Raw genomic sequence first — 25846 nt, forward strand, 5'->3', positions numbered from 1 at the left:
GCCGCGGCACGAGGGGCGGGGAGGCCGCGGCACGAGGGGCGGGGAGGCCGCGGCACGAGGGGCGGGGAGGCCGCGGCACGAGGGGCGGGGAGGCCGCGGCACGAGGGGCGGGGAGGCCGCGGCACGAGGGGCGGGGAGGCCGCGGCACGAGGGGCGGGGAGGCCGCGGCACGAGGGGCGGGGAGGCCGCGGCACGAGGGGCGGGGAGGCCGCGGCACGAGGGGCGGGGAGGCCGCGGCACGAGGGGCGGGGAGGCCGCGGCACGAGGGGCGGGGAGGCCGCGGCACGAGGGGCGGGGAGGCCGCGGCACGAGGGGCGGGGAGGCCGCGGCACTATGGAGATTGCAGCATCCTCATTATGAGCCCCAGCTCTGGATGCAAAGCTGCGGCTTTTCTTGGTCCTGTAACTAAGAGCAATAATCAGGCCTAAGCTGTAATACTGGAGCAGCGGAGACTACATGTTATATCGTCGTGTTCTTCTCACCTCACTGCTTGTAACCTACAGCTCCACATAGATATTATATTACACATTCACCACGTGACAAGTGGCCGGTGCCCCTTCACATGTCAGGGTTGAATATTAGTCCCACCTGGCCCTGGTTGTCCCCATTATCTTCAGCCTCTAATGCACACAAAGGTCTGTTGTCCGGTATTGAAACATCTGAATTTTATGGTAACAGGATCCTTCATAGATGAAATGGGAAATTGATGTAAACGTCTCATTAGACAAATGTTTTTAGAAATTCTAATTGGATATCACAAAATTATTTTACTTTTTTCCGGTGTGTTAATTCACAAACTTTATTATATGCCTAACATAGAAAAAAAGGAGACAAAACAATGTTTCTCATAAATGTGGCAAGAAATATGTAGAATTTATCCACTTGCCTGGAAAAGCCCAAAGACATTTATTAGAAAGAATCAATGAGGTTATTAAAGAACTGATCAAACAGGAAATCCCAAGGAATCTCATATTATGTGTTGGAAGAAAACAGAAGAATAAAAGAGATTGGAGATCTGTGCCGGGGAGCAAAAAGGGCATTTAGTGGGCATATTGTTGAAGATTAAAAAAAAATTTCCACATTCAACAAGAATAAAACATGGCGACTACTATATCAGCTGCCAGTAAATTAAGGTTTCTAAAGATATGTATCCATATATAGATTAGCCCTTTAATGACAGCCAATACGTCTTTTAACTGACCTGAGATATAAGAGAATAGCCTCCCCATACAGGTGACAATCCCGCAGCTGTCGGCTGTACACTATAGCTGACAACTTGCTGCATCAGCCAGTCAGTGTTTGCACCGTCCAAATCTGTTTAACCCCTTAGATGCTGCTGTCAATAGTGACTACATCATTATAAATGGTTAACAGAGTGTGGGGGCTTCCTCTTTAACCAAATTGGTGCCCTCAGATCTTGATTTTGTGGTCCTGAGGTTTGCCATGGCAATTCATGACCAAATAGTGGCCTTAGAGTCTTAAGGCTGTAGTAATCTGTTCAGAAGTTAGAGGCATTTAGGTGGTAAAAATGCACATTTTCATTTCTGTCATACCACTTTGCATTAGTTCCTGTAAAGCACCTGAAGGGTTAATAAACTGTGGTTTGCTGTGGTATGACTCTCTGGATTAAAGGGATAATCATTCAAAGTTTGAAAATTGCTAATTTTTTTAAATTTTTCTAAAATTTTTGATATTTTTTATAAATAAACACAAAACATATTGACCTAAATTTACCATTATCATAAAGTATAATGTATCATGAAAAAACAATCTCAAAATCACTGGGATTTGTTGAAGCGTTGCAGAGTTATTACCACATAAAGTGACACTGGTCAGATTTAAAAAATTTGGCTCCGTCACTAAGGGGTTAATGCCTAAATGGCAGCAACAGAAGGATGTTGTGAATCCTGTCCTTAAAGTTTAACTTAAACATTTGGACTGAAATTTCTATATTTGTGTCTTTACTTTCAAGCAGATCGGGGAGGTCCAAGTCTTGAAAATGGACAGCCCGGGAGACCGGGCACCGGACAGCCCGGGAGACCGGGCACCGGACAGCCCGGGAGACCGGGCACCGGACAGCCCGGGAGACCGGGCACCGGACAGCCCGGGAGACCGGGCACCGGACAGCCCGGGAGACCGGGCACCGGACAGCCCGGGAGACCGGGCACCGGACAGCCCGGGAGACCGGGCACCGGACAGCCCGGGAGACCGGGCACCGGACAGCCCGGGCACCGGACAGCCCGGGAGACCGGCACCGGACAGCCCGGGAGACCGGCACCGGACAGCCCGGGAGACCGGCACCGGGAGACCGGCACCGGGAGACCGGCACCGGGAGACCGGCACCGGGAGACCGGCACCGGGAGACCGGCACCGGGAGACCGGCACCGGGAGACCGGCACCGGACAGCCCGGGAGACCGGCACCGGACAGCCCGGGAGACCGGCACCGCTCCTGTCTGAGAGCAAAGAGCACAATATGTATTCAATAGAAAGTGCAAGCTGCTTGTCTTCTGCTCTCCACATTTCTCAGGGGAGCTTTAAGTAATCTGAAGACCTGAACCTTACCAATCTGCATGAAATTAAAGACGAGTGTAGATTTCAATGCCAAAGTTTAGATACTTTTTAAGGGAAGGAAGACACAACTTCCTACTGCTGACATTTAGACTTTTGTATGTGCAGTAATATTTTTATTTAGATACAGTGTTAAATTCTATGAGATGAAAAAAAAAATAGAGTTCTCCACTTCATCTAATTTAAGGGCCAATAAAAATATTAAAAAAAAACTTTATATTAAATACAATATAGTTTCAATATATTATATATTTAATGGTTTTTCAGACATCTGTAATACTTTTGATCGTTTAATAAATGACCTGCAGCTTCTTGTCTCCATTCTAAGATTCTATGTAACAATCTACGATGAAGCAAGTTACATCTCCAATATTAGATCAGAGGAAAATGCTATAAAAACATTTAATTGTAATAAAACATTGTGTAGGAAACATCACTGGTGACTGATTCCTGCACTGTGTAATACTATGTAAATTTTCTGTTTCTCAGGAGCAAAAACATCGGTGGGGAAGGTGTTACATGACAACAAGTCTTCTGTTCTCCACAGTCAGGAGGGATCAGGAATTTGGAGCCTCCTGGGGTGAAAACAGCAGACGGAGCAGAAGACGACCGGAGACAGACAGGGAGATTTTACACCCTAAATAATCACAGCTTTAGTGTTACTATTGTCATATAGACTTCAATATTCCACATTAGCTTTAAGAAATCCAACAAATAAGAGGTTCTGGTGAAGCTATAGAGATATTATCATTCAAGGCCATTTTGTACACAGAGCGATAACCATTTTTGTGATCATCTCAGTTGTGAGGACTGAAAATGTAAAAAATATAGAGGAATCACAGAAGAAAAACTTCTAAAAAATGACTTCTACGTATAAATTCATATCTTTGAAAGAATAAAAGTAGCAAAACCGTCTATTAACAATTTTACTAATTTATATTTCCAAATCAATGAGAGAAGATCAATTTATAAGTTGTTTTTGAATTTTATGTATAAATGTTGCAATATAACATGTTAATTTAATTTTTAAGCTCTGGAGTATTACTGTAAATTTATAAGAAATTCCAGATCACAGACATTTTATTACGCTCTTCTATATGTTTCATGAAGAGCAGAACTTATAATTTTCAATCTAAAGATGAAAATTTAATTTTAAATATAGAAATTGTAAATTCGCTTTTCTTAAATTAAATAAGTTTTAAAATTAGAAAATGAACTTTTCACTCTGTTTTTCTGAACATTAGAGCAGATATGAATAATACACTTTCCAGCATCTCAATGACTGAAGCCCTCGCAGATATCAGACTCATGTTAGCCACAATCACCGATATCAAATCATTCGGCCGACATTAATATATACGGGGGCGCCGGCCAAATAAACATTGGGGGAGGAATGTCGATCAGGCACGTATGATTTCAGACTGCTGATGGCTTTGTTCTCCTGGATCTAAGCTGAGGGTAGAGACGTCTTTTCGAGAACACAGGAATGCTAGACATAAAAGTTTAATTACATAGGAAACACAGTCTACATAGCTGTTGAACAAAAATATTCCCAAAGTATTGTCTGGCAGATGGCTATCCAATGCGTATGGAGGCATGTATCATGGTAACATAGTTAACAAGGCCAAAAAAAGAAATTAATAACTAATAACTATAAGTTACAATAGGGTCCTATGATATGTTTTTGGTCATGAGGTGAAAGAAGACCAAAATGGCCAATTTTCAACCCCAACAATCGATTGTTGGTTATTTCAGAAAAAAAATAACGATTGTTGTCTCTCCAAACAAATCACAAACAAATGTTTGTTGAAAACAAAGATATGGAAGGCTGGATTTTTTGAGGATGACAAACACAAGACTGATGTCATCTCCTTTACTTATTATTTGAAAAGAGGGAGACAAAGCGCAAAATAGGGTCTTATCCCACACAGAGCTTCCAAAGAACTACTCACCACACCTGATATTGTTGAATAAAAGCGTATATAGATGTAGGCTGCTGCAGATCCACGAGTCGATCAACGACCATAGGACATGGTATACTGTGTAGGAAATGTGGATTAAGTCTGCGCTGCCTTAACAATGAGATTCCAAAGGATGATGAAATTAAACGGTGGTTTATTCAACGCGTTTCAAGGTCATTTTGACCCCTTCTTCAGGAAATACCACATACAACAAACAGAAACAGTGCACTTACATTGTTTAAATACATACAGAGTTCAAAAAACGGCACCAAATTGTCAGATGACACGTGGTGTCAGAGTTCATAGTTAACAAAAGGTTAAAAAATCTTTGTCGGCACAGAATTTATATTATTCATTAAGGAATAATCTCATATTAACATATCAACTTATATTCACAGGATATTGGGCCGAAAATAAGTTCTTTTAATAATTATGCCTCCTCCATACAGAAATATAATGATCTCATTGCAGAAGAATATGCAAAACCCTCTGGGCAGGCCCATCATTGCAGGTATTAATTCATTGACCTCTAATCTTGTGAAATATATTGACCGAATTATGCTAATACATGTTTTTAATCTTAATAGACACCTTCGTGGTTCCTCCCATCCATTAGCGCTTTTACAGAAAGTTTTGTGGAAATCTGGATACATCTTTCTTACAATAAATGTTTCATCATCGTACTCAAACATCCCACATTATGTAGGACTAATATGTTTTTATCACTTTCTTATGTTTGATAATAGGTACTCTACAGCATAAAAGGATTGGATTTTATACTGAAAAATAATTATTTTACCTTTGAAAATGAATTTTTGTCATCAAATTAAAGGGACTGCGATGGGCTGTAAAGTAGCACCTACTTTCGCAAATCTTTTTGAAGAATTATTTAATTTTAATTAAACTTGGCAGAAACAAATTATTTTTTACAGAAGATTTATTGATGATTTGATTTTCATCCGGGACAACACAGAAAATAATATCGGCCATTTTATTCAGCAAAGTCATAGTAATAACTGGGGTCTTTCCTTTACTGCCTTTTATGATGCTACTAGCATTAATTTTAATATTAAATATAAAACGGACAGCATTATTTCCTTTTCAACCAAAGAGAAATTTATGATCTCTCATTTCTTGAAGGTAATTCAGAATATGTAATTTATGTGATTGAGTGATCTTGTGGCAAACAATATGTGGGAAGAACTATTCAACCACTTCATCTACGGTTAAATTCACACAGGCATACACTGTGTTCCAAATTATTATGCACAAAGAGTTTAGGAGTGATAAGGTTAGAATTTTTGTGTTTGTCATTTAAACTCATTGATGGTGATGTGTGTCAGGGCTCTTTATATCACTGAATTGCAGATACCTGTGCAAATTAGTTTGGCAGGTTTGTCCAAATAAAGGCAAGACTACTTAAGAAGGCTGTTCCACATTATTAAGCAGCCTACATTTTTTGCCAAAATGGGAAAGAAAAAGGATGTGTCGGCTGCTGAGAAGCAACAAATTGTGGAGTATTTAGGTCAAGGCATGACTACAATCAACATTGCCAAGACACTTCATCGTGATCATCGCACAATCAAGAAGTATGTAGCTGATTCCCAGCACACACGTGTGCGTGCTGATAAGGAAAAATTGAGGACTCTTTCCATCAGGCAATAGAGTAAGGTTAAAAGAGAAGCTGCAAAAATGCCTTGTCATAGCAGCAGACAAGTTTTTGAAGCTGCTGGTGCCTCCAGCGTCCCCAGAACAAGATGCAGGGTCCTTGAGAGGTTTGCAGCTGTGCGTAAGCCATCCTGTTGACCACCTCTATCCACTGCACACAAGCAGAAACGGATCCAGTGAGCCAAACGATACATGAAGACTGACTTCCAAACTGTTTTGTTCACCGATGAGTGCCGTGCAACGCTCGATGGTCCAGATGGATGGAGTGGAGGATGGCTGGTTGATGGACACCCCATGAAAACACGGCTAAGGCGCCAACAAGGAGGAGGTGGAGTAATGTTTTGGGCTGGAATCATGGGGAGAGATTGTCAGCCCCTTTATGATCCCTGAAGGGGTAAAGATGAACTCCATAATCTATGTAGAGTTTCTAAAACAACACTTCCTGCCATGGTTCAAGAGGAAGAACCGTGCTTTCCGCAGCAAGATCATTTTCATGCATGATAATGCACCGTGTTATGCTGCAAAAAACACATCTTCATCTCTGGCTGCTATGGGCATAAAAGAGGACAAACTTATGGTGTGGCCACCATCTTCCCCTGACCTCAACCCCATTGAGAACCTCTGGAGCATCATCGAAAGGACCTCAACCCCATTGAGAACCTCTGGAGCATCATCGAAAGGAGTGTTTATGATGGCGGGAGGCAGTTCACATCTAAGCAACAGCTCTGGGAGGCTATTCTGGCCACATGCAAAACAATTGAAGCAGAAACCATCCAAAAACTGACAAACTCAATGGACGAGAGAGTTCAGAAGCTTCTTTCCAACAAGGGGTCCTATGTGCAAATGTAACATAACCTTGAATAAAGTTTACAGTTGAAAACGGTTTGATTTCATTTTGTAATAAGATGATAATGCTTATAACTTCACAACTGACCATTTTTTTTGTTCAAAATATATATATATAAAAAAAAAGGTTGAAAACTCTGCTGTGCATAATAATTTGGAACATGCATTTTGAGTGTTTTTTTTTTTTTTTTTTTTTAAAGATACTGTTTTCATAGGCAGCTTGTTCCAAAACATTGCAATTATACTAGAATATTAGATGACTGGAAAATAACAATGACTGCAATTCAGATAGGTAATTTAGAGATATTTTATTTTAAGAATTGACCCTACCTCAAAAAATCGTAAAAAATTAAATTTGAATTATACATTGACATAATTGTCACTGCGCAAAGGCAATATCGTAGCCCATGAGGTATAACCGAGGCGTGATTATTGGTAATTGAAAACTTTTCCCAATACCCCGCCATGATGACTTGAAATATAGTCAGCATTGGCAATTTTGGTTGGTCTCTCATTGACATAATTGTTTTTAATATAATGATCTCTTTATAATATTGAATAGTCTTTTCCCTAAAAGAATCTTTCTTGCTCTCAACTCATACTCCCTCAGGTTTATGAACTAGATGACTAGGCTTTTTTACGCATCCTGCTACCTACTTCTCATAAAATATATAATTTTTGAAAGAAGAAAGAAATTTCTCTAATCATTTATGACTACATATTTGTTAGTTTTTTATTGATAATTTTTTTTACAGCTTTTTATTGATAAATTTTTTTACAGCACGATGCACTTTATTCCATGTGTGCTTTTTAATTATATTGACTAAAAGCAAATATCTCTTGTGTAGATTATTTGCACTGTACAATCATTGTTACTAACACAACGCACCAACTAATAATTAGAGATGATATAAGGTGCGTTCGTAGTCCGGGGTCCACCGTGCAGCTAAGACACCTGCTGCTCGGTAATGGCAGACTATATGGTGATATAATACAAATACACACACGGGTTAGCTTCACCCGGTATGAAGGAAGCGAACCCTGTTGCGTCACATGGCCGCAATACTGCACAGAGAGCGCAAGCAAGAAGTCACAGAACTCTGCCCCAGACTCAGGGTAAGAGTCCCCCTAGATCTCTTGAGCTCAACACTGTTATTGTGGTGCCAGGGAATTAACTAAAGTAAACATTTATCGAACAAGAGTGCGTGCAGCGTCGCTCTGGCGGACGCCACTAACCACTCTAACTAAGGCACCGCTCCGGCGGTCGCTAACTGGGTTCAGTTTCTTGTGCTAATGTGCAGGATAGCACTGTTGGGCGCTAGGTAGCTCTACCATTTGCGAGCAGGCAACAACACTAGGGATGGGAATGATTCGGAGCTTTCATCCATCGACAGTCATTCATCTACACACACACACGTTAACAAGTTTACACTAACGCATGGCCGAGCAGCCATGCGAACCTTTTATAGTTAGTAGCGCTCCGGGACCTTCCTGATGGTCCAATAGGAGCTGCAACAGGACCTGAGCATGTGACCCCCCAACCTCCAATGAGAGGTCGTCTCGCGGGCATGCTCAGTGTGGGAAAAGCAGGACTTAGTCCCTGAAATGCCTGCTCGTTGCTGATCAGTGATGGCTACAAGGGCAGACCTTGGAAAGCCAGCAGTACCCAAGTGCACAATATCAGCTTGAGCCAGATGCTGGGAACGACGTCTCTGCTGAGCTGGTTCCACTGTGGCCGGAGGAGAATGGGAGACTGCAGTGGACATGGTTTGAGATTCCACTTGTGTAGCGGTGGGAACCTAACACCCACTGGATTGTGATTTCATGACTTAAATCCTTTCTGATGAAACAATTCCATTAGTCTATAAAAAAAAGTGTATGTTCGCCAGCATGGCTGGTGGTGTGTCTGTTTTGGGGGGGCGATCCTGTGGCATTGCTGGTGTGTTGCGCTGCGCTGTGGCTTTTTTTCCCCTCCTCTGTAGCTGCAAACAGACCAACTGCTTTTGCCCAATTTTGACTTTTAAGAATCAAATAATTCCAAGAAAGAAATAATGACAACTCATTTGGAAATATTTTTTCGTTTTTTAATAATAAAAGATCTATTTTATTTCATTAAATCAATTAATAAATATTCGTTGTTAGGTGGAATTCAAACACAACAATTGTTAGCATGCATTTTTTAAGAGATTCATCACGTGATCCAGTAGCTTGTGAACTACGCAGCTGACTTTGGTGATTCGAAAGTCTCATCCTACAGGTTCTTGTCAATTTTTTTTTCTTTTTTTTTCATGGAATAGACTAATAGTTTATTTATTTAACTAATTGATTTACTTTTTTTGGGCCTGATATCCCGTGAATATAAGTTGATATGTTCTTATGAGATTATTCTTTAATTAATAATATAAATTCTGTGCTGACAAAGATTTATTAACCTTTTTTACCTATGAACTCTGACTTCTTATGTATTTAAACAATGTAAGCGCACTGTTTCTGTATGTTGTATTGTTAGGGGTTGAGTTCCTGCCTCTGCACAGGGGGAATCTCAAGCCATCTCCGCTGCCAGTCGCAGTGGAGCCTGCTCAGCAGACGCCAGTCCCAGCGTCTGACTAAGCCTGATAATGTGCAGATGGTTACTGCTGCCTTTCCAGGCTCAGCCATTGTAGCCAGTACTGGTCAGCGGCTCCAGGCTCAGCCATTGTAGCCAGTACTGGTCAGCGGCGAGCAGACGTCTCTGGGACTAAGTCCTGCTTTTCCCCTTCTGAGCATGCCCAAGGTAAGACCTCTCATTGGAGATCAGGGGTCACATGCTCAAGTACTGCAGCAGCTACCATTGGTCCTGTAGGAAGGTCCTGAAGTTGCTGTAGCTATAAAAGGTTCGCATGGCCGCACGGCCATGCGCTAGTATCAACTAAAGTTATGTGCTCTACGCCAGTGTGGTCTTATGCATGTGGATTCAGGGTTCGGCTGTAATAAGCCTAGAATACCGGCACCTCCGGTGAGGAGTTTTGTGTGAGTGGATTCAGGGCCGGCTGAAATAAGCCCCTAGAATACAGGTACCTCCGGTGAGGACTTGTGTGTAAGCTTTGCTGACTGCATGACCACTGTTGACTTTATTTGCTAGCTGTTCCCCTGTGAGGTTAACAGGGCACAGCATTCTCTTTTCTCAAGCGTCTCTGTGAAGTAACAGAATTCGCTTATACCGCCATATAGTACCGCCATATAGTACCGCCATCTACCAGCAGCAGGTTCTCTCCTGCATGATGGACCCTGGGTTGCGAACGCACCTACTATTCAATATATATATTTACTCGGTGCATTCCGCCAACCCTAACAGGACTTTGAAAAACGGGTCACAATGACCTTGAAACGCGTTGAATAAACCACTGTTTAATTTAGTCATATTTCATAATCTCATTGCTAAGGCAGCGCGGATTTAATCCCTTAACCCCCAAGGGTGGTTTGCACGTTAATGACGGCCAATTTTTACAATTCTGACCTCTGTCCATTTATGAGGTTATAACTCTGGAACGCTTCAATGGATCCTGATGATTCTGACATTGTTTTCTCGTGACATGGTACTTCATGATAGTAGTAAAATTTCTTTGACATTACCTGAGTTTATTTGTGGAAATTTGGTGAAAATTTTGAAAACTTGAATTTTTATGCCCTTAAATCACAGAGATATGTCACACAAAATATTTAATAAGTAACATTTCCCACATGTCTACTTTACATCAGCACAATTTTGGAACAAATTTTTTTTTTTTAGGGAATTATAGGGGTTAAAAGTTGACCAGCAATTTCTTATTTTTACAACACCATTTTTTTAGGCACATCACATTTTAAATCACTTTGAGGGGTTATATGATGGAAAATACCCAAGTGTGACACCATTCTAAAACCTGCACCCCTCAAGGTGCTCAAAACCACATTCAAGAAGTTTATTAACCCTTCAGGTGTTTCACAGGAATTTTTGGAATATTTAAAAAATAATGAACATTTAACTTTTTTTCACAAAAAATTTACTTCCGCTCTAATTTGTTTTATTTTACCAAGGGTAACAGGAGAAACTAGACCACAAAAGTTGTACAATTTGTCCTGAGTACACTGATACTCCATAAGTGGGGGTATACCACTGTTTGGGCGCATGGCAGAGCTCGGAAGGGAAGGAGCGCCATTTGACTTTTCAATGCAAAATTGACTGAAATTGAGATAGGACGCCATGTCACGTTTGGAGAGCCCCTGATGTGCCTAAACATTGAAACCCCCCACACCATTGTGGAAAGTAGACCCCCTAAGGAACTTATCTAGATGTGTAGTGAGCACTTTGACCCACAAAGCGCTTCACAGAAATTTATAATGTAGAGCCGTAAAAATAAAAAGTCATATTTTTTCATGAAAATGATCTTATTGCCCCCCAAAAAAATTTATTTTCCCAAGGGTAACAGAAGAAATTGGACCACAAAAAGTTGTTGTACAACTTGTCCTGAGTATGCTGATACCCCATATGTGGAGGTAAACCACTGTTTGGGGCGCATGGAAGGGCTCGGAAGGGAAGAGCGCCGTTTGACTTTTCATTGCAAAATTGACTGGAATTGAGATAGGACGCCATGTCGCGTTTTGAGAGCCCCTGATGTGCCTAAACAGTGGAAACCCCCAATAGTGACACCATTTTGGAAAGTAGACCCCCTAAGGAACTTATCTAGATGTGTTGTGAGAACTTTGAACTCCCAAGTGTTTCACTACAGTTTATAACGCTGAGCCATGAAAATAAAAAATCCTTTTTTTTCCACAAAAATTATTTTTTAGCCCCCAATTTTGTATTTTCTCAAGGGTAACAGGAGAAATTGGACCACAAAAGTTGTTGTCAAATTTGTCCTGAGTACGCTGATACTCCATATGTGGGGGGAAACCACTGTTTGGGCGCATGGCAGAGCTCGGAAGGGAAGGAGCGCCGTTTGGAATGCAGAATTAGACGGATTGGTCTGCAGGTGTCACATTGCATTTGCAGAGCCCCTGTTGCACCTAAACAGTAGAACCCCCCACAAGTGACCCCATACTGGAAACTAGACCCCCCCCCAAGGAACTTATCTAGATGTGTTGTGAGAACTTTGAACCCCCAAGTCTTTCACTACAGTTTATAACGCAGAGCCGTGGAAATAAAAAATAATTTTTTTTCCCACAAAAATGATTTTATTAGCTCCCAATTTTTTATTTTCCCAGGGCTACCAAGAGAAATTGGACCCCAAAAGTTGGTTGTCCAATTTATCCTGAGTACGCTGATGCCCCATATGCTGGGGTAAACCCGTTTGGGCGCACGGGAGGGCATTGTTTTACTTTTTCAAAGCAGAATTGGCTGGAATTGAGATCGGACGCCATGTCGCGTTTGGAGAGCCCCTGATGTGCCTGAACAGTGGAAACCCCTCAATTATAACTCCAACCCTAACCCGAACACACCCCTAACCCTAATCCCAACCCTAACTACACCCCTAACCCTAACATAACACACCCCTAACCACACCCCTAATCCTAATCCCAGCCATAACCCTAACCCTGACACACCCTTAACCCTAATCCCAACTGTAAATGTAATCCAAACCCTAACTGCAGCCCCATCCCTAACTGTAGCCCTAACCCTAACTTTAGCCCCAACCCTAACTTTAGCCCCAACCCTAACTGTAACCCTAACTTTAGCCCCAACACTAACCCTAACCCTAATGGGAAAATGGAAATAAATACATTTATTTTTCTTTCATTTTTCCTTAACTAAGGGGGTGATAAAGGGGGGTTTGATTTACTATTTATAGCGGATTTTTATGATTGGCAGCTGTCACACTAAAAGACGCTTTTATTGCAAAAAATAGTTTTTGCGCCTCCACATTTTGAGAGCTATAATTTTTCCATATTTTGGTCCACAGAGTCATGTGAGGTCTTGTTTTTTGCGGGACGAGTTGACGTTTGTATTGGTACCATTTCCGGGTACCTGACATTTATTGAACGCTTTTTATTCCGATTTTTGTGAGGCAGAATGACCAAAACCTAGCAATTCATGAATTTCTTTTTTTGGGTGGGGAGACGTTTATACCGTTCCACGTTTGGTAAAATTGATAAAGCAGTTTTATTCTTCAGGTTAGTACGATTACAGCTATACCTCATTTATATCATTTTTTTATGTTTTTGCGCTTTTATACGATAAAAACTTTTATATAAAAAATTATTATTTTTGCATCGCTTTATTCTGAGGACTATAACTTTTTTTATTTTTTCGCTGATGATGCTGTATGGCGGCTCTTTTTTGCGGGACAAGATGACATTTTCAGCGGTACCATGTTTATTTATATCCATCTTTTTGATTGCGCGTTATTCCACCTTTTGTTCGGCGGTACGATAATAAAGCGTTGTTTTTTGCCTTTTTTTACGGTGTTCACTGAAGGGGTTAACTAGTGGGGCAGTTTTTATAGGTCGGGTCGTTTTGGATGCGGTGATACTATATATCTGTACTTTTAGTGTTTGTTTTTTAATAATAATAATCTTTATTTTTATATAGCGCTAACATATTCCGTAGCGCTTTACAGTTTGCACACATTATCATCGCTGTCCCCGATGGGGCTCACAATCTAAATTCCCTATCAGTATGTCTTTGGAATGTGGGAGGAAACCGGAGAGAACATACAAACTCTTTGCAGATGTTGTCCTTAGTGGGGCTTGAACCCAGGACTCCTTTATTTAGGAATTTTATTTTTTTTTACACATGTAAAAACATTTTTTTAACTTTTTTACTTTGTCCCAGGGTAGGACATCATGCTATAGTGTCAAATCGCTGATCTGACACTTTGCAAAGCACTGTGTCAGATCAGCGATCTGAAAGGCAGTGCAGGAGGCTTGCCGACGCCTGCTCTAAGCAGGCGTTTGCAAGCCACCTCTCTGCAGGACCCAGAAGGAACAACGTGATCAGATCACATAGCAGTTCCGAGGGTCTCAGGGAAGCACGCAGGGAGCCCCCCTCCCTGTGCATGCTTCCCTATGCCGCCGGAACGCTGCGATTATGTTTGATTGCGGTGTTTCGGGGGTTATTGTGCCAGGAGCGGTCCGTGACCGCTGGAATAATCAGCTGACACCCGGCGGCTATCGGCTGCGCTCCCCGTGAGCGCGGCCAATCGCCTATGACGTACTATCCCATCCCTGGGAATTAAGTCCCGGGTCACCTCGACGGGATATTACGTCATATGGGATTAAGGGGTTAATCCACATTTCCTACACAGTATACCATCTCCTTTACTCATACACTTGGGATACGTTATTAAGATTACATTGTATAGCAATGTCGTATAATGATGGAGGCAGAATCCATGACTTTATCAACTTATTCCAGGGAAAGATGAATATCTGAATAGCTTCATATAAATGGAGAATCACAAGACAAAACATTAAATGAACCTCATGAATTCAAGTTTCCATAGACTGGGGTAGGGGTTCAGTCATTAAGATACCTTCCCCTTATAAAACCCATAGCACATTAGCCCGCTGTAGAGTTTGAGGTAACCATTCGCATGGACAATGAGTTAATTCCATCGCTGTATAAAAATAAGTGGCACCGTTAAATAATATGCAGATCTGCTTGTGTGAACAAGGAACTTACAAAATAAAATACAAGGAAAAGACGCCATAAATTACTAAAGATGGGAAAGGAAAGGAGACGTAAACTACTAAAGCCCTTTCCATATTTATATCTTATTTTGTATTGATACATGAAAAGTATGAACCGCAAAAAAAAAAACAAACCACAAACTATATGTTAGACTATGGAGGCCAAAAGTAATGACTGTATCCAAAGAGTCACACTGTAGAAACCATTAAATATCTAATGCCACCTTAATATTATAGATGGAAACAGGAAAAAAAATCAAATGATGAGACCAAGGACAAATTATCAAGAGAAAAATAAACATATATTTAGGATAAATTATTGGTAATTTAGTCTTTAAGTCACTTTCTTTATACAAACTCACAAAATGTAAGATCTTCAGTAAAAGCAACAAACTGTTGTCCCAATGGTCGCTTTATTTCCATCTTGTCCTCAACATTACCCATGCAGCTGAGGTTTATTAACACACAAGGGGCCACATGGTATATACTAAGGGTACCGTCACACAGTGCCATTTTCATCGCTACGACGGCACGATTCGTGACGTTCTAGCGATATCGTTACGATATCGTTGTGTCTAACACGCTACTGCGATCCGGATCCCCGCTGAGAATCGTACGTCGTAGCAGATCGTTTGAAACTTTATTTCGTCTAGTGTCCCGCTGTGGCGGTATGATTGCATCGTGTGACACAGGTTGTATACGATGTGCGCACAGTAACCAACGACTTCTACATCGCAAATACGTCATGAAATTATCGCTCCAGCACCGTGTATTGCAATGTGTGACCGCAGTCTACGACGCTGGAGCGATAATCATACGACGCTGCAACGTCACGAATCGTGCCGTCGTAGCGATGAAAATGGCACTGTGTGACAGTACCTTAAGGATATACACAATATACATGACAAAAGATGTTTTAAGTGTGGATCACACCCAAGAACTGAAACTTTGTGTATTCACAGTGCTATTGTCTTTATGGATCTAGGTCTTTCAATAAAAGTTGACATGTTATCAGCAAAAGGCTCCATCTTGTTTTGGGGATATTAACATAAGAAAGCCGGATGTGGGGTGATCAGCACTTATTAAGGCTCCTTCCCTGGCCCAGGGTCACATCAGATCTAATTTTGGCATTTGTGTAGACATCTGCGAGATATGAGCTCAAATCTCCAAGCTTTGGAAACCATCAATATTCCATCACCTGATGTGCTCAGTATTGAGCAGATACTAGAGATGGACTCCAACATGGACTGTGGTCCAGGAGAGGATACAAATGCAGAGCGTGACCCAGTCATGACTCCAGGTCAGGAGGAGAAAACTTCTGGGGAAAAAAAGAAAAATTACCAACGATATCCCAAGCCTCCATATTCATACTTGGCCATGATTGCCCTGGTGATTCTAAGTGTCCCAGAAAGGAGGCTGAAGCTGTCGCAGGTAAGAGCAAACTATATTGTAAAGGAAACAAGTTAGTGGGATATTGACTAGATGGGGAAAACAAATCTTTTAAGCCTTTACTACTGCTAAGTGGACACATTTTTAATTTTTGTACATTTGTACTTTCAGTCATATACAAAAAAAAAAATCATATTACTTTCCCACACTGTGGGAATATACTGTTGTGTGTTATAATATACTTATCAGGAAAGGATAATTCACAATTTATGATAAATGGGATTCACTGTTATTACCTCATTTTCTAATTTACAGGACTAAATGTTTTTTGATAAATTTTTTATCTTTAGATTTTAGACAAGATCAGCGACTTCTTCCCCATTTTCAAGGGCCGATATCAAGGGTGGAAAGACTCGGTCAGACACAGCTTGTCCTCTAACGACTGCTTCAGAAAGGTGAGGACTCAGTGTGGTCATTACTGGGGTGATTCTCTTCTAATGAACATTGCTATTTTTTTACATATATAAGGGGAGATTTATTAATATTGTAAAATGCATCATTTTATAAGATGGTAGAAATGGTGGAAATTGGGCAAAATCATCAAACTAGTGCACGGGGTAAGTTACATTTGTAATGACTCATCCTATTTTCAGCCTCAGATATGTGATGTGTCTAATACAAGATCTAATAACATTGCTGCATTTTACAATTGTCTCTTAGACCTGATCTCACTTTCTGGACACTTTTTAAGTCTGGTGCAAAGTAATTTTACCTTAATTCTCTTAGTAGACTCCAGGTTCTCCTCCATAATCCTCATAACAGCGCTGTATTTCTTCTCTAATGAGGCAGGACTTTTCCTCATCTCACTAAATGTTTATAACCTCAGTAACAATTTTCTAACTCATAAATCTCATCTGCATAATTTTAGGTGTCTTTATAATGATTTTGAAAGGAGATGACTTATTTTGAGAAGGTATCACTTTGCTACATTGTAAGAAAAATGTATTTCCCAATTCTAATATTACTGATAAATTTTCCCTCATAAAGAAAACTATAAACAAACGTAGAAATACTAGTTTTCTACCACAGTTATTATCACATAATCATTTCTTCTATACGACCCGTATTTACAGTAGTGACTTACTTTATATTGTAGAAATTGGAATTTTATTTGAACCTCTATCTGAATTTATTTAATCTTTATTTCAGGTGCTAAAAGATCCAAACCAGACTCAGGCCAAAGGAAACTTCTGGACAGTGGATGTGAGTCGGATTCCACGAGAAGCCATGAAACTTCAGAATACGACGGTCGGCAGACAGGATATCTACCACCTGGACCTGGCCCCATTTATCATCCATGGACATCTCTACAGGCCATTAGATGACTATCACCCTTCTGTTTCAAATGACGGAGATCCCATCAGACCAGAACCTGCTGTTCCATCATCCACCTCTTCATCTCCAGACCCTGCATCGTCTTTCCCAATGATTCTGTGGAATCTTCCTACGTCTAATTCCAGCTACATTCCTCCTAATGTGGTTGCCCCTCCCAGTGTTCATCCTCTTGTGCTTTACCCAAATTTCCCATCCATACCCCTGTATAACTACCCCACACCAACTAATTTTAACTCCCCCTTCACATCTTAATCCAATCACACTTACCTAGTCCCTTTTACCCTATGACCACATCTACCCCTCCCTACAGTTTCTGGAAATGAACCCCCTTCATTGCAACTTCCCCCCATAGAACAGTGTTTGACATCCCAGGATGCTTCACGCAAGCTGGGAACCTGCCCCACCAAGGTTTATACAGGGACCACCAAGGACACTTTAAGGTTCATCGGCTTTTGTAAAGAGTTATTTGTTGTTTTCTTGCGTTTGTTATTTTATTCTTAATAAACTTATTTTCACTATAAACAATTATTATCCTGGTTCTTTATATGTAAATGTGATCCTAAAGTTTCCTCATGAAAATGAACGTTCTAGTCACCAACTATCTCTGCAAGATTCCAGTCTCGGCAATTTTGGGTCAATATCTCCAAATTCTTGTGAAGAGATTCTGTATGTCTCCAAATATAACCAGAAACACAGAGGATCAGTATGGGCGGGCTCGTCTCTCCACATGTAGAACTGATATTTGGATCATTATTAATAATACGTCTGCACAATACATGAAATTAGAATATAAAAATGTAAAAAAAAAGTAATAAAACAATACTGACCTGTAGTTTTTACGAGGAGCTGACTTTATCAAGTTTGCATTTTAAAAGCTCATTTTGTCGCATTATTCATCCTGCTGCCAAATATATACAATTTTATGCTTTTCTAAACCTACGTTCATTTATTCATCTGAATTTCAGATTGAATGGAATTAGATTTTGAGCAATTATTTACTAAATTTGATGCAACATGATTAAATATGAAGAGACCAAGTTGAGTGACATTCAAAAGGAGATAAATGATACCAAAATTAATTTAGATCAGTTTAAAGCTGATCTTCAATATGAGTCTGCAATGCAAAAATTACAGGAAACAATTTCGACTTTACAGGATGAAATCGTGGACAGGAAAAAATGCATGATTATACTTCCAACAAAGTTTATGATTGGGGTGCCTGGGAGAATATCCATAAGACCCCTACATCTATTCTCAAACGTATTAAAAGGAAAAATAAGAGTAAACCGCATGTATATTTTACATCGTCTGACCCTGATTCCTCAGACACTAATGTAAGTACTTCAGATGTTTCTGTGGGTAAATCAAGTTATGCGATTAAAACACGCTCTTTCCAATCTTCAAAAAACGTAAGAGGTGGGGCGGTAAGAAACGTGCCGAATATTTCAGCTCGACACAAGAAAGCGCCGGCGGTTTAAATACTCTGAATAACATCCTGAATTTGTCTTCAAGAGTTTTTTCTCAGACTCAACTGAATGTGTTATCACTTGGTCTCAATTTTGCTCCTGACCAGGACTTCAATTTATTTTCTACTATCCTTGATGTAAATAAGGTAGTAAGTAATCTAACCATCAAAAAACATTTGATGCAACCATGCATTATGAATGAAAACAAAGTTTTAAATGAGTTTAAGAATAAAGATTTTTTCAGAATAACTTTTCAGGAACTGGTGGAAAGGGATCTGAAAATTTTGAAGGGTACTGAGATTACTCACCTGTCCAAATCTAATCTTTAGCACAAGGAACGTGCCCCCGCCTTAATGGAAATAAAAAATATGTCTGATATCATCAAAATGTCGGATAAAGGCAGAGTGGTTGTAATCATGAATTCTCTTGATTATAGGAATACAATTTTTGAATTATTATCTGATCAGGGGACATATGAAAAGTTAGCATTCAATCCCACTCAGGCCTTTCAGCTTGAAATGAACAGACTGATTCTTGATGGTCTTTCCTTAAATGTAATGACTAAAAATCAAGTGGACTTTTTGGAGGTTAAGCATTTTGTTTTGCCAATTATGCATGGTTTACCTAAGATTCTTAAGCAGGATGCTTTCCCTCTCATGAGACCAATTGTATCGGGTATTTGGCCCAATCAATGAGCACATGTGTGAGTGGCTTGATTCGCTCTTGCAACCACTGGTGAACAGGACTCCTGGGTACATATAGGATTCCACAGATGTATTAGAGGCTTTTTCATCTAAAATATGGTCATCTCAGTTTTCTTGGCTTAGTTGTGATGTGACATCACTATATACTTGCATTCCTCATTCTGTAGCTATGGGGGTGTTAAAATTCCATTTGGTGAAATTTAGTAGGTATTCTCAAGATTTGATCAATTACATTTTACAGGTTGCATTTTATTAATTGACTCACAATTTTTTTTCTTTTGACACACAATTTTTTTTACAACTGTCTGGAGTGGCCATGGGTGCCAAATTCTCGTCATCTCTGGCAAATCTTGTTATGTCTTTCTATGAATATAATTATTTGTGTTCAGATCTGAATATTTACAGCTCGCAGATTGTGTGGTATGGTACATACATCGACGATACACTTATTATATGGCAGTGCGATGTATCTACCATACCTGATTTTGTCCAGTATATCTTTAGTTCGCCTTTGTTAGTGATCCTACAAGTATTTCTTTCTTGGACCTTAGTTTGCAGGGTAAATCTGGTGAAATAATTTAAACTAAGAAGTTTTCCAAACCATTTGCTGGTAACACAACATTACATGCATCGAGCAGTCACCCTAGACACTTCTAAGTGTAATTAGCAGTTTTCACAATCTGGTGAGAAAATCTTTTGGACTAAAGGTACCTTCACACGAAGCGACGCTGCAGCGATAGCGACAACGATGCCGATCGCTGCAGCGTCGCTGTTTGATCGCTGGAGAGCTGTCACACAGACCGCTCTCCAGCGACCAACGATGCCGAGGTCCCCGGGTAACCAGGGTAAACATCGGGTTGCTAAGCGCAGGGCCGCGCTTAGTAACCCGATGTTTACCCTGGTTACCAGTGTAAAATGTAAAAAAAACAAACACTACATACTCACCTTCGCGTCCCCCGGCGTCCGCTTCCTGCACTGACTGTGAGCGCCGGCCCTAACAGCAGAGCGGTGACGTCACCGCTGTGCTGTGCTTTCACTTTCACTTTGCGGCTCTCAGTCAGTGTGGGAAGCAGACGGCGGGGGACGCGAATGTAAGTATGTACTGTTTGTTTTTTTTACATTTTACACTGGTAACCAGGGTAAACATCGGGTTACTAAGCGCGGCCCTGCGCTTAGTAACCCGATGTTTACCCTGGTTACCAGTGTAAAATATCGCTGGTATCGTTGCTTTTGCTGTCAAACACAACGATACACGGCGATCGGACGACCAAATAAAGTTCTGAACTTTATTCAGCAACCAGCGACATCACAGCAGGATCCTGATCGCTGCTGCGTGTCAAACTAAACGATATCGCTAGCGAGGACGCTGCAACGTCACGGATCGCTAGCGATATCGTTACAAAGTCGTTTCGTGTGAAGGTACCTTAACTTAATTGTCTTCAAAAAACATTGTACTATCTGTGTTAAATTACCAGACTTGTAAAGACTTGATTGCAAGAGCCAAGAGAATTTCACATATTGAAACATTTTTTTCCGTCAACAAATCCTATAAAATCCTCAATAGACAAGAGAGCAATTCCAGCTATGACCAAATTTGGGTAAAATCCAAATTATTTGGATTATCTTATAACAGCGCGAAAGACAGGTAAAATCTTAAAGAATTTTTGATTCTTCACAACTGGTCATCAGGCTGCTCTATTGGAAGTGGAAAAAAAATACAGTATATACAGTATACAATATATGCAAATAATGTATTTATTAATCATATATTAATAATCATATAATCAATCAATAATCAATCAGTCATATAATCAATCAATAATCATATAATAATCATTAATCATATATAGGTTTACGGATTCACTCACAAAGAAAATCTTGATTGGGTCTGATCTGCACTGTATCCTGCAACCAACTTGATTGGCAGGTCACTCCTGTATGTACATAGGGAGAGTCCTCTTAATTCTTTGGAGCATCACTGGGAAAAGCAATGTTCACCAGCTGACCATGTAACTTCTAAGTGTAATTAGCATTTTTCACAATGTGGTGAGAAAATCTTTTTGGACGAACTTAATTGTCTTCAAAAAACATTGTATTATCTGTGTTAAATTACCAGACTTGTAAAGACTTGATTGCAAGAGCCAAGAGAATTTCACATATTGAAACATTTTTTTTCCGTCAACAGATCCTATATAATCCTCAATAGACAAGAAAGCAATTCCAGCTATGACCAAATTTTGGTAAAATCCAAATTATTTGGATTATTTTATAACAGCGCGAAAGGCAGTTAAAATCTTTCTGATTCTTCACAACTCCTGCCCTATTGGAAGTGGAAAAATAGTACTGTGTATGTATATATAGATAGATAGATAGATAGAATATATGCATATAATGTACAGTACAGACCAAAAAATATATATATATGTAAAATACATATATAAATCTAAAAAACAATTTCTGCACTGCTGCGTTAGGTGTCGAGTTCCCACCGCTGAACAGAGGGAATCTCGAACCACCTCCGCTGGAGCCTGCTCAGCATGGACGTCGGTCCCAGCGCCTGACTCGGGTGGATATTGTGCGTTTGGTTACTGCGGCTCTTCCAGGCTCAGTCATTGTAACCAGCACTGATCAGCAGCGAGCAGGCGCTCCTGGGACTAAGTCCAGCTTTTCTTCTTTTGAGCATGCCCAAGGGATGACCTCTCATTGGAGGTTGGGAGTCGCATGCTCAGGTCCTGTGGCAGCTCCTATTGGACCACCAGGAAGGTCCCGGAGTGCTTCAGCTATAAAAGGTTTGCACGGCCGCGCGGCCATGCGCTAGTATAAACCTGTAATTGTGTGCGTGTGGATGTATGCCTGTTCTGGTGATTGCTCCTTAATCATTCCCATTGCTAGATTTGTTGAATGTTCGCGAATGTTGGAGCTACCTAGCGCCTGACAGTGGTATCCTTAACACAAGTGCACGATTCTTACTGTGCCTAACCAGCAGCGACCGCCAGTGCGGCGCCATGCGCAATTAGACAGCTTTCCTAACCCCTGTAAGGGTGGTTAGTGGCATCCGCCAGAGCGGCGCTGTACGCACTCTGTGCAGTAATCTTTAATTAGTCCTGACAACCGGTCAGTGTAGGATGGGAACTCCCGCTTGATCTCAGCATCTGACTCGGGGCGTCCTCAAAAGCCAGAGGGTCAGAGCGGAATCAATCACCAGCATAGTGGGGGTGAATTTCAGGGATCCCACTAGCGTCCATGAGCTGCACCCTGTGACTGAATTTCAGTGATCCCACTAGCGTCCATGAGCTGCACCCTGTGACTGAATTTCAGTGATCCAACTAGCGTCCATCAGCTGCACCCTGTTACTGCTAACAGGGCACAGCATTTCCTTAGTTTCCCTGCGACTTTATGAAGCAACAGAGTTCGCATCAGTTCATACCAGGTGACGAAACCCGAGATTAGTCCGGCGTAGTACCGCTATATGGTTCCGCCATTATATTTATTCGGTGCATTCCGCCAGCCCTAACATTATTCTAGCGCCAGGGTCTGGGTTCGTAAGCCAGTGTGCCATACATCTTGAGCTTCTGGCTGAACGTTTTCCCACGGAACGGGCTAAAGTGGGATTTATTATATCCCTTCTGTCGGGCAGGGCGTTGGGAGTGGGCAACGACGCTGTGGGAGCGTGACGATCATGTGGTGCAGAGTGCTCCACGCTTCCTGGACTCTCTGAAACAGGTCTTTATGGGACCTCGTGTGATACGGAGCTCCATCTGCTGGCATTGACAAAGGGCTCGTCCATGGTCAGTCATTTCGCCATCCACTTCCGGACTTTGGAATCTGAGCTGGAGTGGCCGGATAAAGTCCTTATCACTGTGTTTTGGAAAGGACTGGCTGACCATGTGAAGGACGCCTTGGCCACTATTGAGATTCCCGCCACACTGGAAGAGCTTATAACTATATCCACCCGCATCGACTTTCATTTTAACGAACGAAGGTTGGAGCGAACCCAGTGTAGGCAGAGGTTTCGGTTGGCTCCTACCTTCGCCAGGCCTCTGGAATCTCCGATTAAGGCGTTCGGGCCCCATGAGGCCATGGAGGATTCTCGAGCGGGACCTAAGTCCCGGGCCACTCGAATACCCATGATCTGTAAAGTCTGCCAGCAGTCAGGACATTATGCCAAGAAAGGTCCCCAGCGGTCGGGAAACGACCGCGTCTAGTAACCGTAGGGGGAGGTTCACTAGACACAGTAGCGTCTTCCTCCAAACTGTCCTTCAAAGGGACAATCACCTTAGGCTCATCCACTCCTACAGTTGAGCTTTGTGTGGATTCCGGGAAGGAAGGGAATTTTATGTCCTCTGCCTTCGCCTAACGCCACGCAATACCCTTGGTGATGCTCGCCAAGCCGGTAACTGTACGAGTGGTGAATGGGTCGACACTGCCCTCACAAATAACACACCAGACCATCCCACTAACGTTATCTATGTCTCCATACCAACAGGAGATTATTTCCCTTCTTGTCATTCTCGAAGGAATAGACGAGATCCTGCTAGGGATATACTGGCTACGTTACCTCTCCCCTCATATAGAGTGGTCCTTAGGGAGAATTTTGGGATTGAGTGAATCTTGTGAGGGCAGATGTCTGAGGGAGTGCGTTCAGGTTGCCACTACAGGGGTACTCGCAGATCTTTCCTCTCTCCCCAAGCGCTATTAGTCCTATGGGAACGTGTTCTCCAAGAGGGCTGTGGAGACCCTTCCGCCTCACCCCCCTATGACTGTCCTATTGATCTCTTGCCTGGGTCAGAGCCTCCCCGGGGTCGGGTCTATCCTCTGTCTCTCCCGGAGACAGAGGCAATGACTCAATACATCCAGGAGAATCTGGCAAGAGGGTTCATTAGAAAATCAGTGTCACCTGCAGGGGCGGGGTTCTTCTTCGTGCAGAAGAACGGAGAACTGCGTCCATGTATAGACTACAGGGGTCTTTACGTCATCACCGTTAAGAGTAAGTACCCTTTGCCCCTGATATCTGAGCTCTTCGATAGGCTACGGGGAGCAAGGGTAGCAAGGGTATTTACTAAACTAGATATGCGGGGTGCTTACAACCCGATTCACCTCTGTGAGGGGGACGAATGGAGACGGCTTTTAACACCAGGGATGGGCACTATGAATACTTGGTGATGCCTTTCAGGCTCTGTAATGCCCCAGCCGTTTTCCAAGACTTTGTGAACGATATATTCCGGGAAATGATCTCCACCTCGGTGGTAGTCAACTTATGTTTTACAGAATGCCTAACTGCATTGTCAAAGGTTGCTCTTGTGAATCAAGAAGGCTGAAGACTGACATCACTCTTCATTGTTTTCCCTGGAATCAGGACCGAATAAGACTTTGGCTCCTACAAACTGGGCAGTATGGAAATAATCTTGACCAAATGGCTTAAAAGGTTCTGGATGTAAAAAATAACGATAAGTATTGCTTATGCTCACTCCATTTTGCAAGTGATGCTTATAACTATATTGATGACCGTCGTTCTCTGAGACCGGATGCAATTCCTACCCTCTTTCCAAAGAAATCGATACTTATACCACCTACTGAGTATTATGTTGATCAACAAGTAACACAATTAAGACAATCTGTGGGACTCTTGTTGTGTCTGGTAACAAACACAAATTCAACTACTAGGGTGTCGTACACTCTAAGCTCAAGTTGTACATCAACTCAGTTACTTCAACTAGTTATGGAAAATGTGTTGAATGTGTTTATACAACTTCCACTGAATAGCCTTTACTATAACCAGAGGAAAAGTCGAGAAGGAGGAAGGAGTACCCAACATACATTCCCTAAACGACATACTAGTGAATCTTCAGACACCCTTGCACTTACACATTGCTAAAGTGCCTAACAGACGATCATTTGCTGTGAACACAGAGCATGAGAAATTTAAGCAACCAAGAACGACGCAAACACATTTTTCAAAAAGAAATAGACGCACTATGTGCAAAATGGGTCCTTCAAAAAGACCAAAGTATGAACAAACTCAAACAAAGACTGTTTTTGAACCACTAACATGGGTATGTGAGTCAAGTAGTGACTCAGACATGGAAAAAAATGAGTCCCAACCTAAAACAGATACAGGGTTCCACTAAGAAACAAATACAACTTGACTTAAGTGCACCCAGTGCTGTTCATATAGAAGAGCCTTGTAAAGATGTATTGGAA

The 25846-nt window shown here is 41.5% G+C and overlaps 1 non-coding gene and 1 pseudogene across 1 annotated transcript; both read left to right on the forward strand.

Annotated features, from left to right (window-relative positions):
- LOC143782143 (uncharacterized) overlaps positions 1-17933 on the forward strand; it is a 37546-nt pseudogene extending 19613 nt beyond the window's left edge.
- Positions 7423-7563, forward strand: LOC143783649 (U4 spliceosomal RNA). The gene has a single exon (XR_013217326.1). It is a non-coding gene; the product is annotated as a U4 spliceosomal RNA (small nuclear RNA).
- Positions 17934-25846: the final 7913 nt, after the last annotated feature.

Source organism: Ranitomeya variabilis, chromosome 6, assembly GCF_051348905.1.
Source record: "Ranitomeya variabilis isolate aRanVar5 chromosome 6, aRanVar5.hap1, whole genome shotgun sequence".
NCBI classification, from domain to species: Eukaryota; Metazoa; Chordata; class Amphibia; order Anura; family Dendrobatidae; genus Ranitomeya; species Ranitomeya variabilis.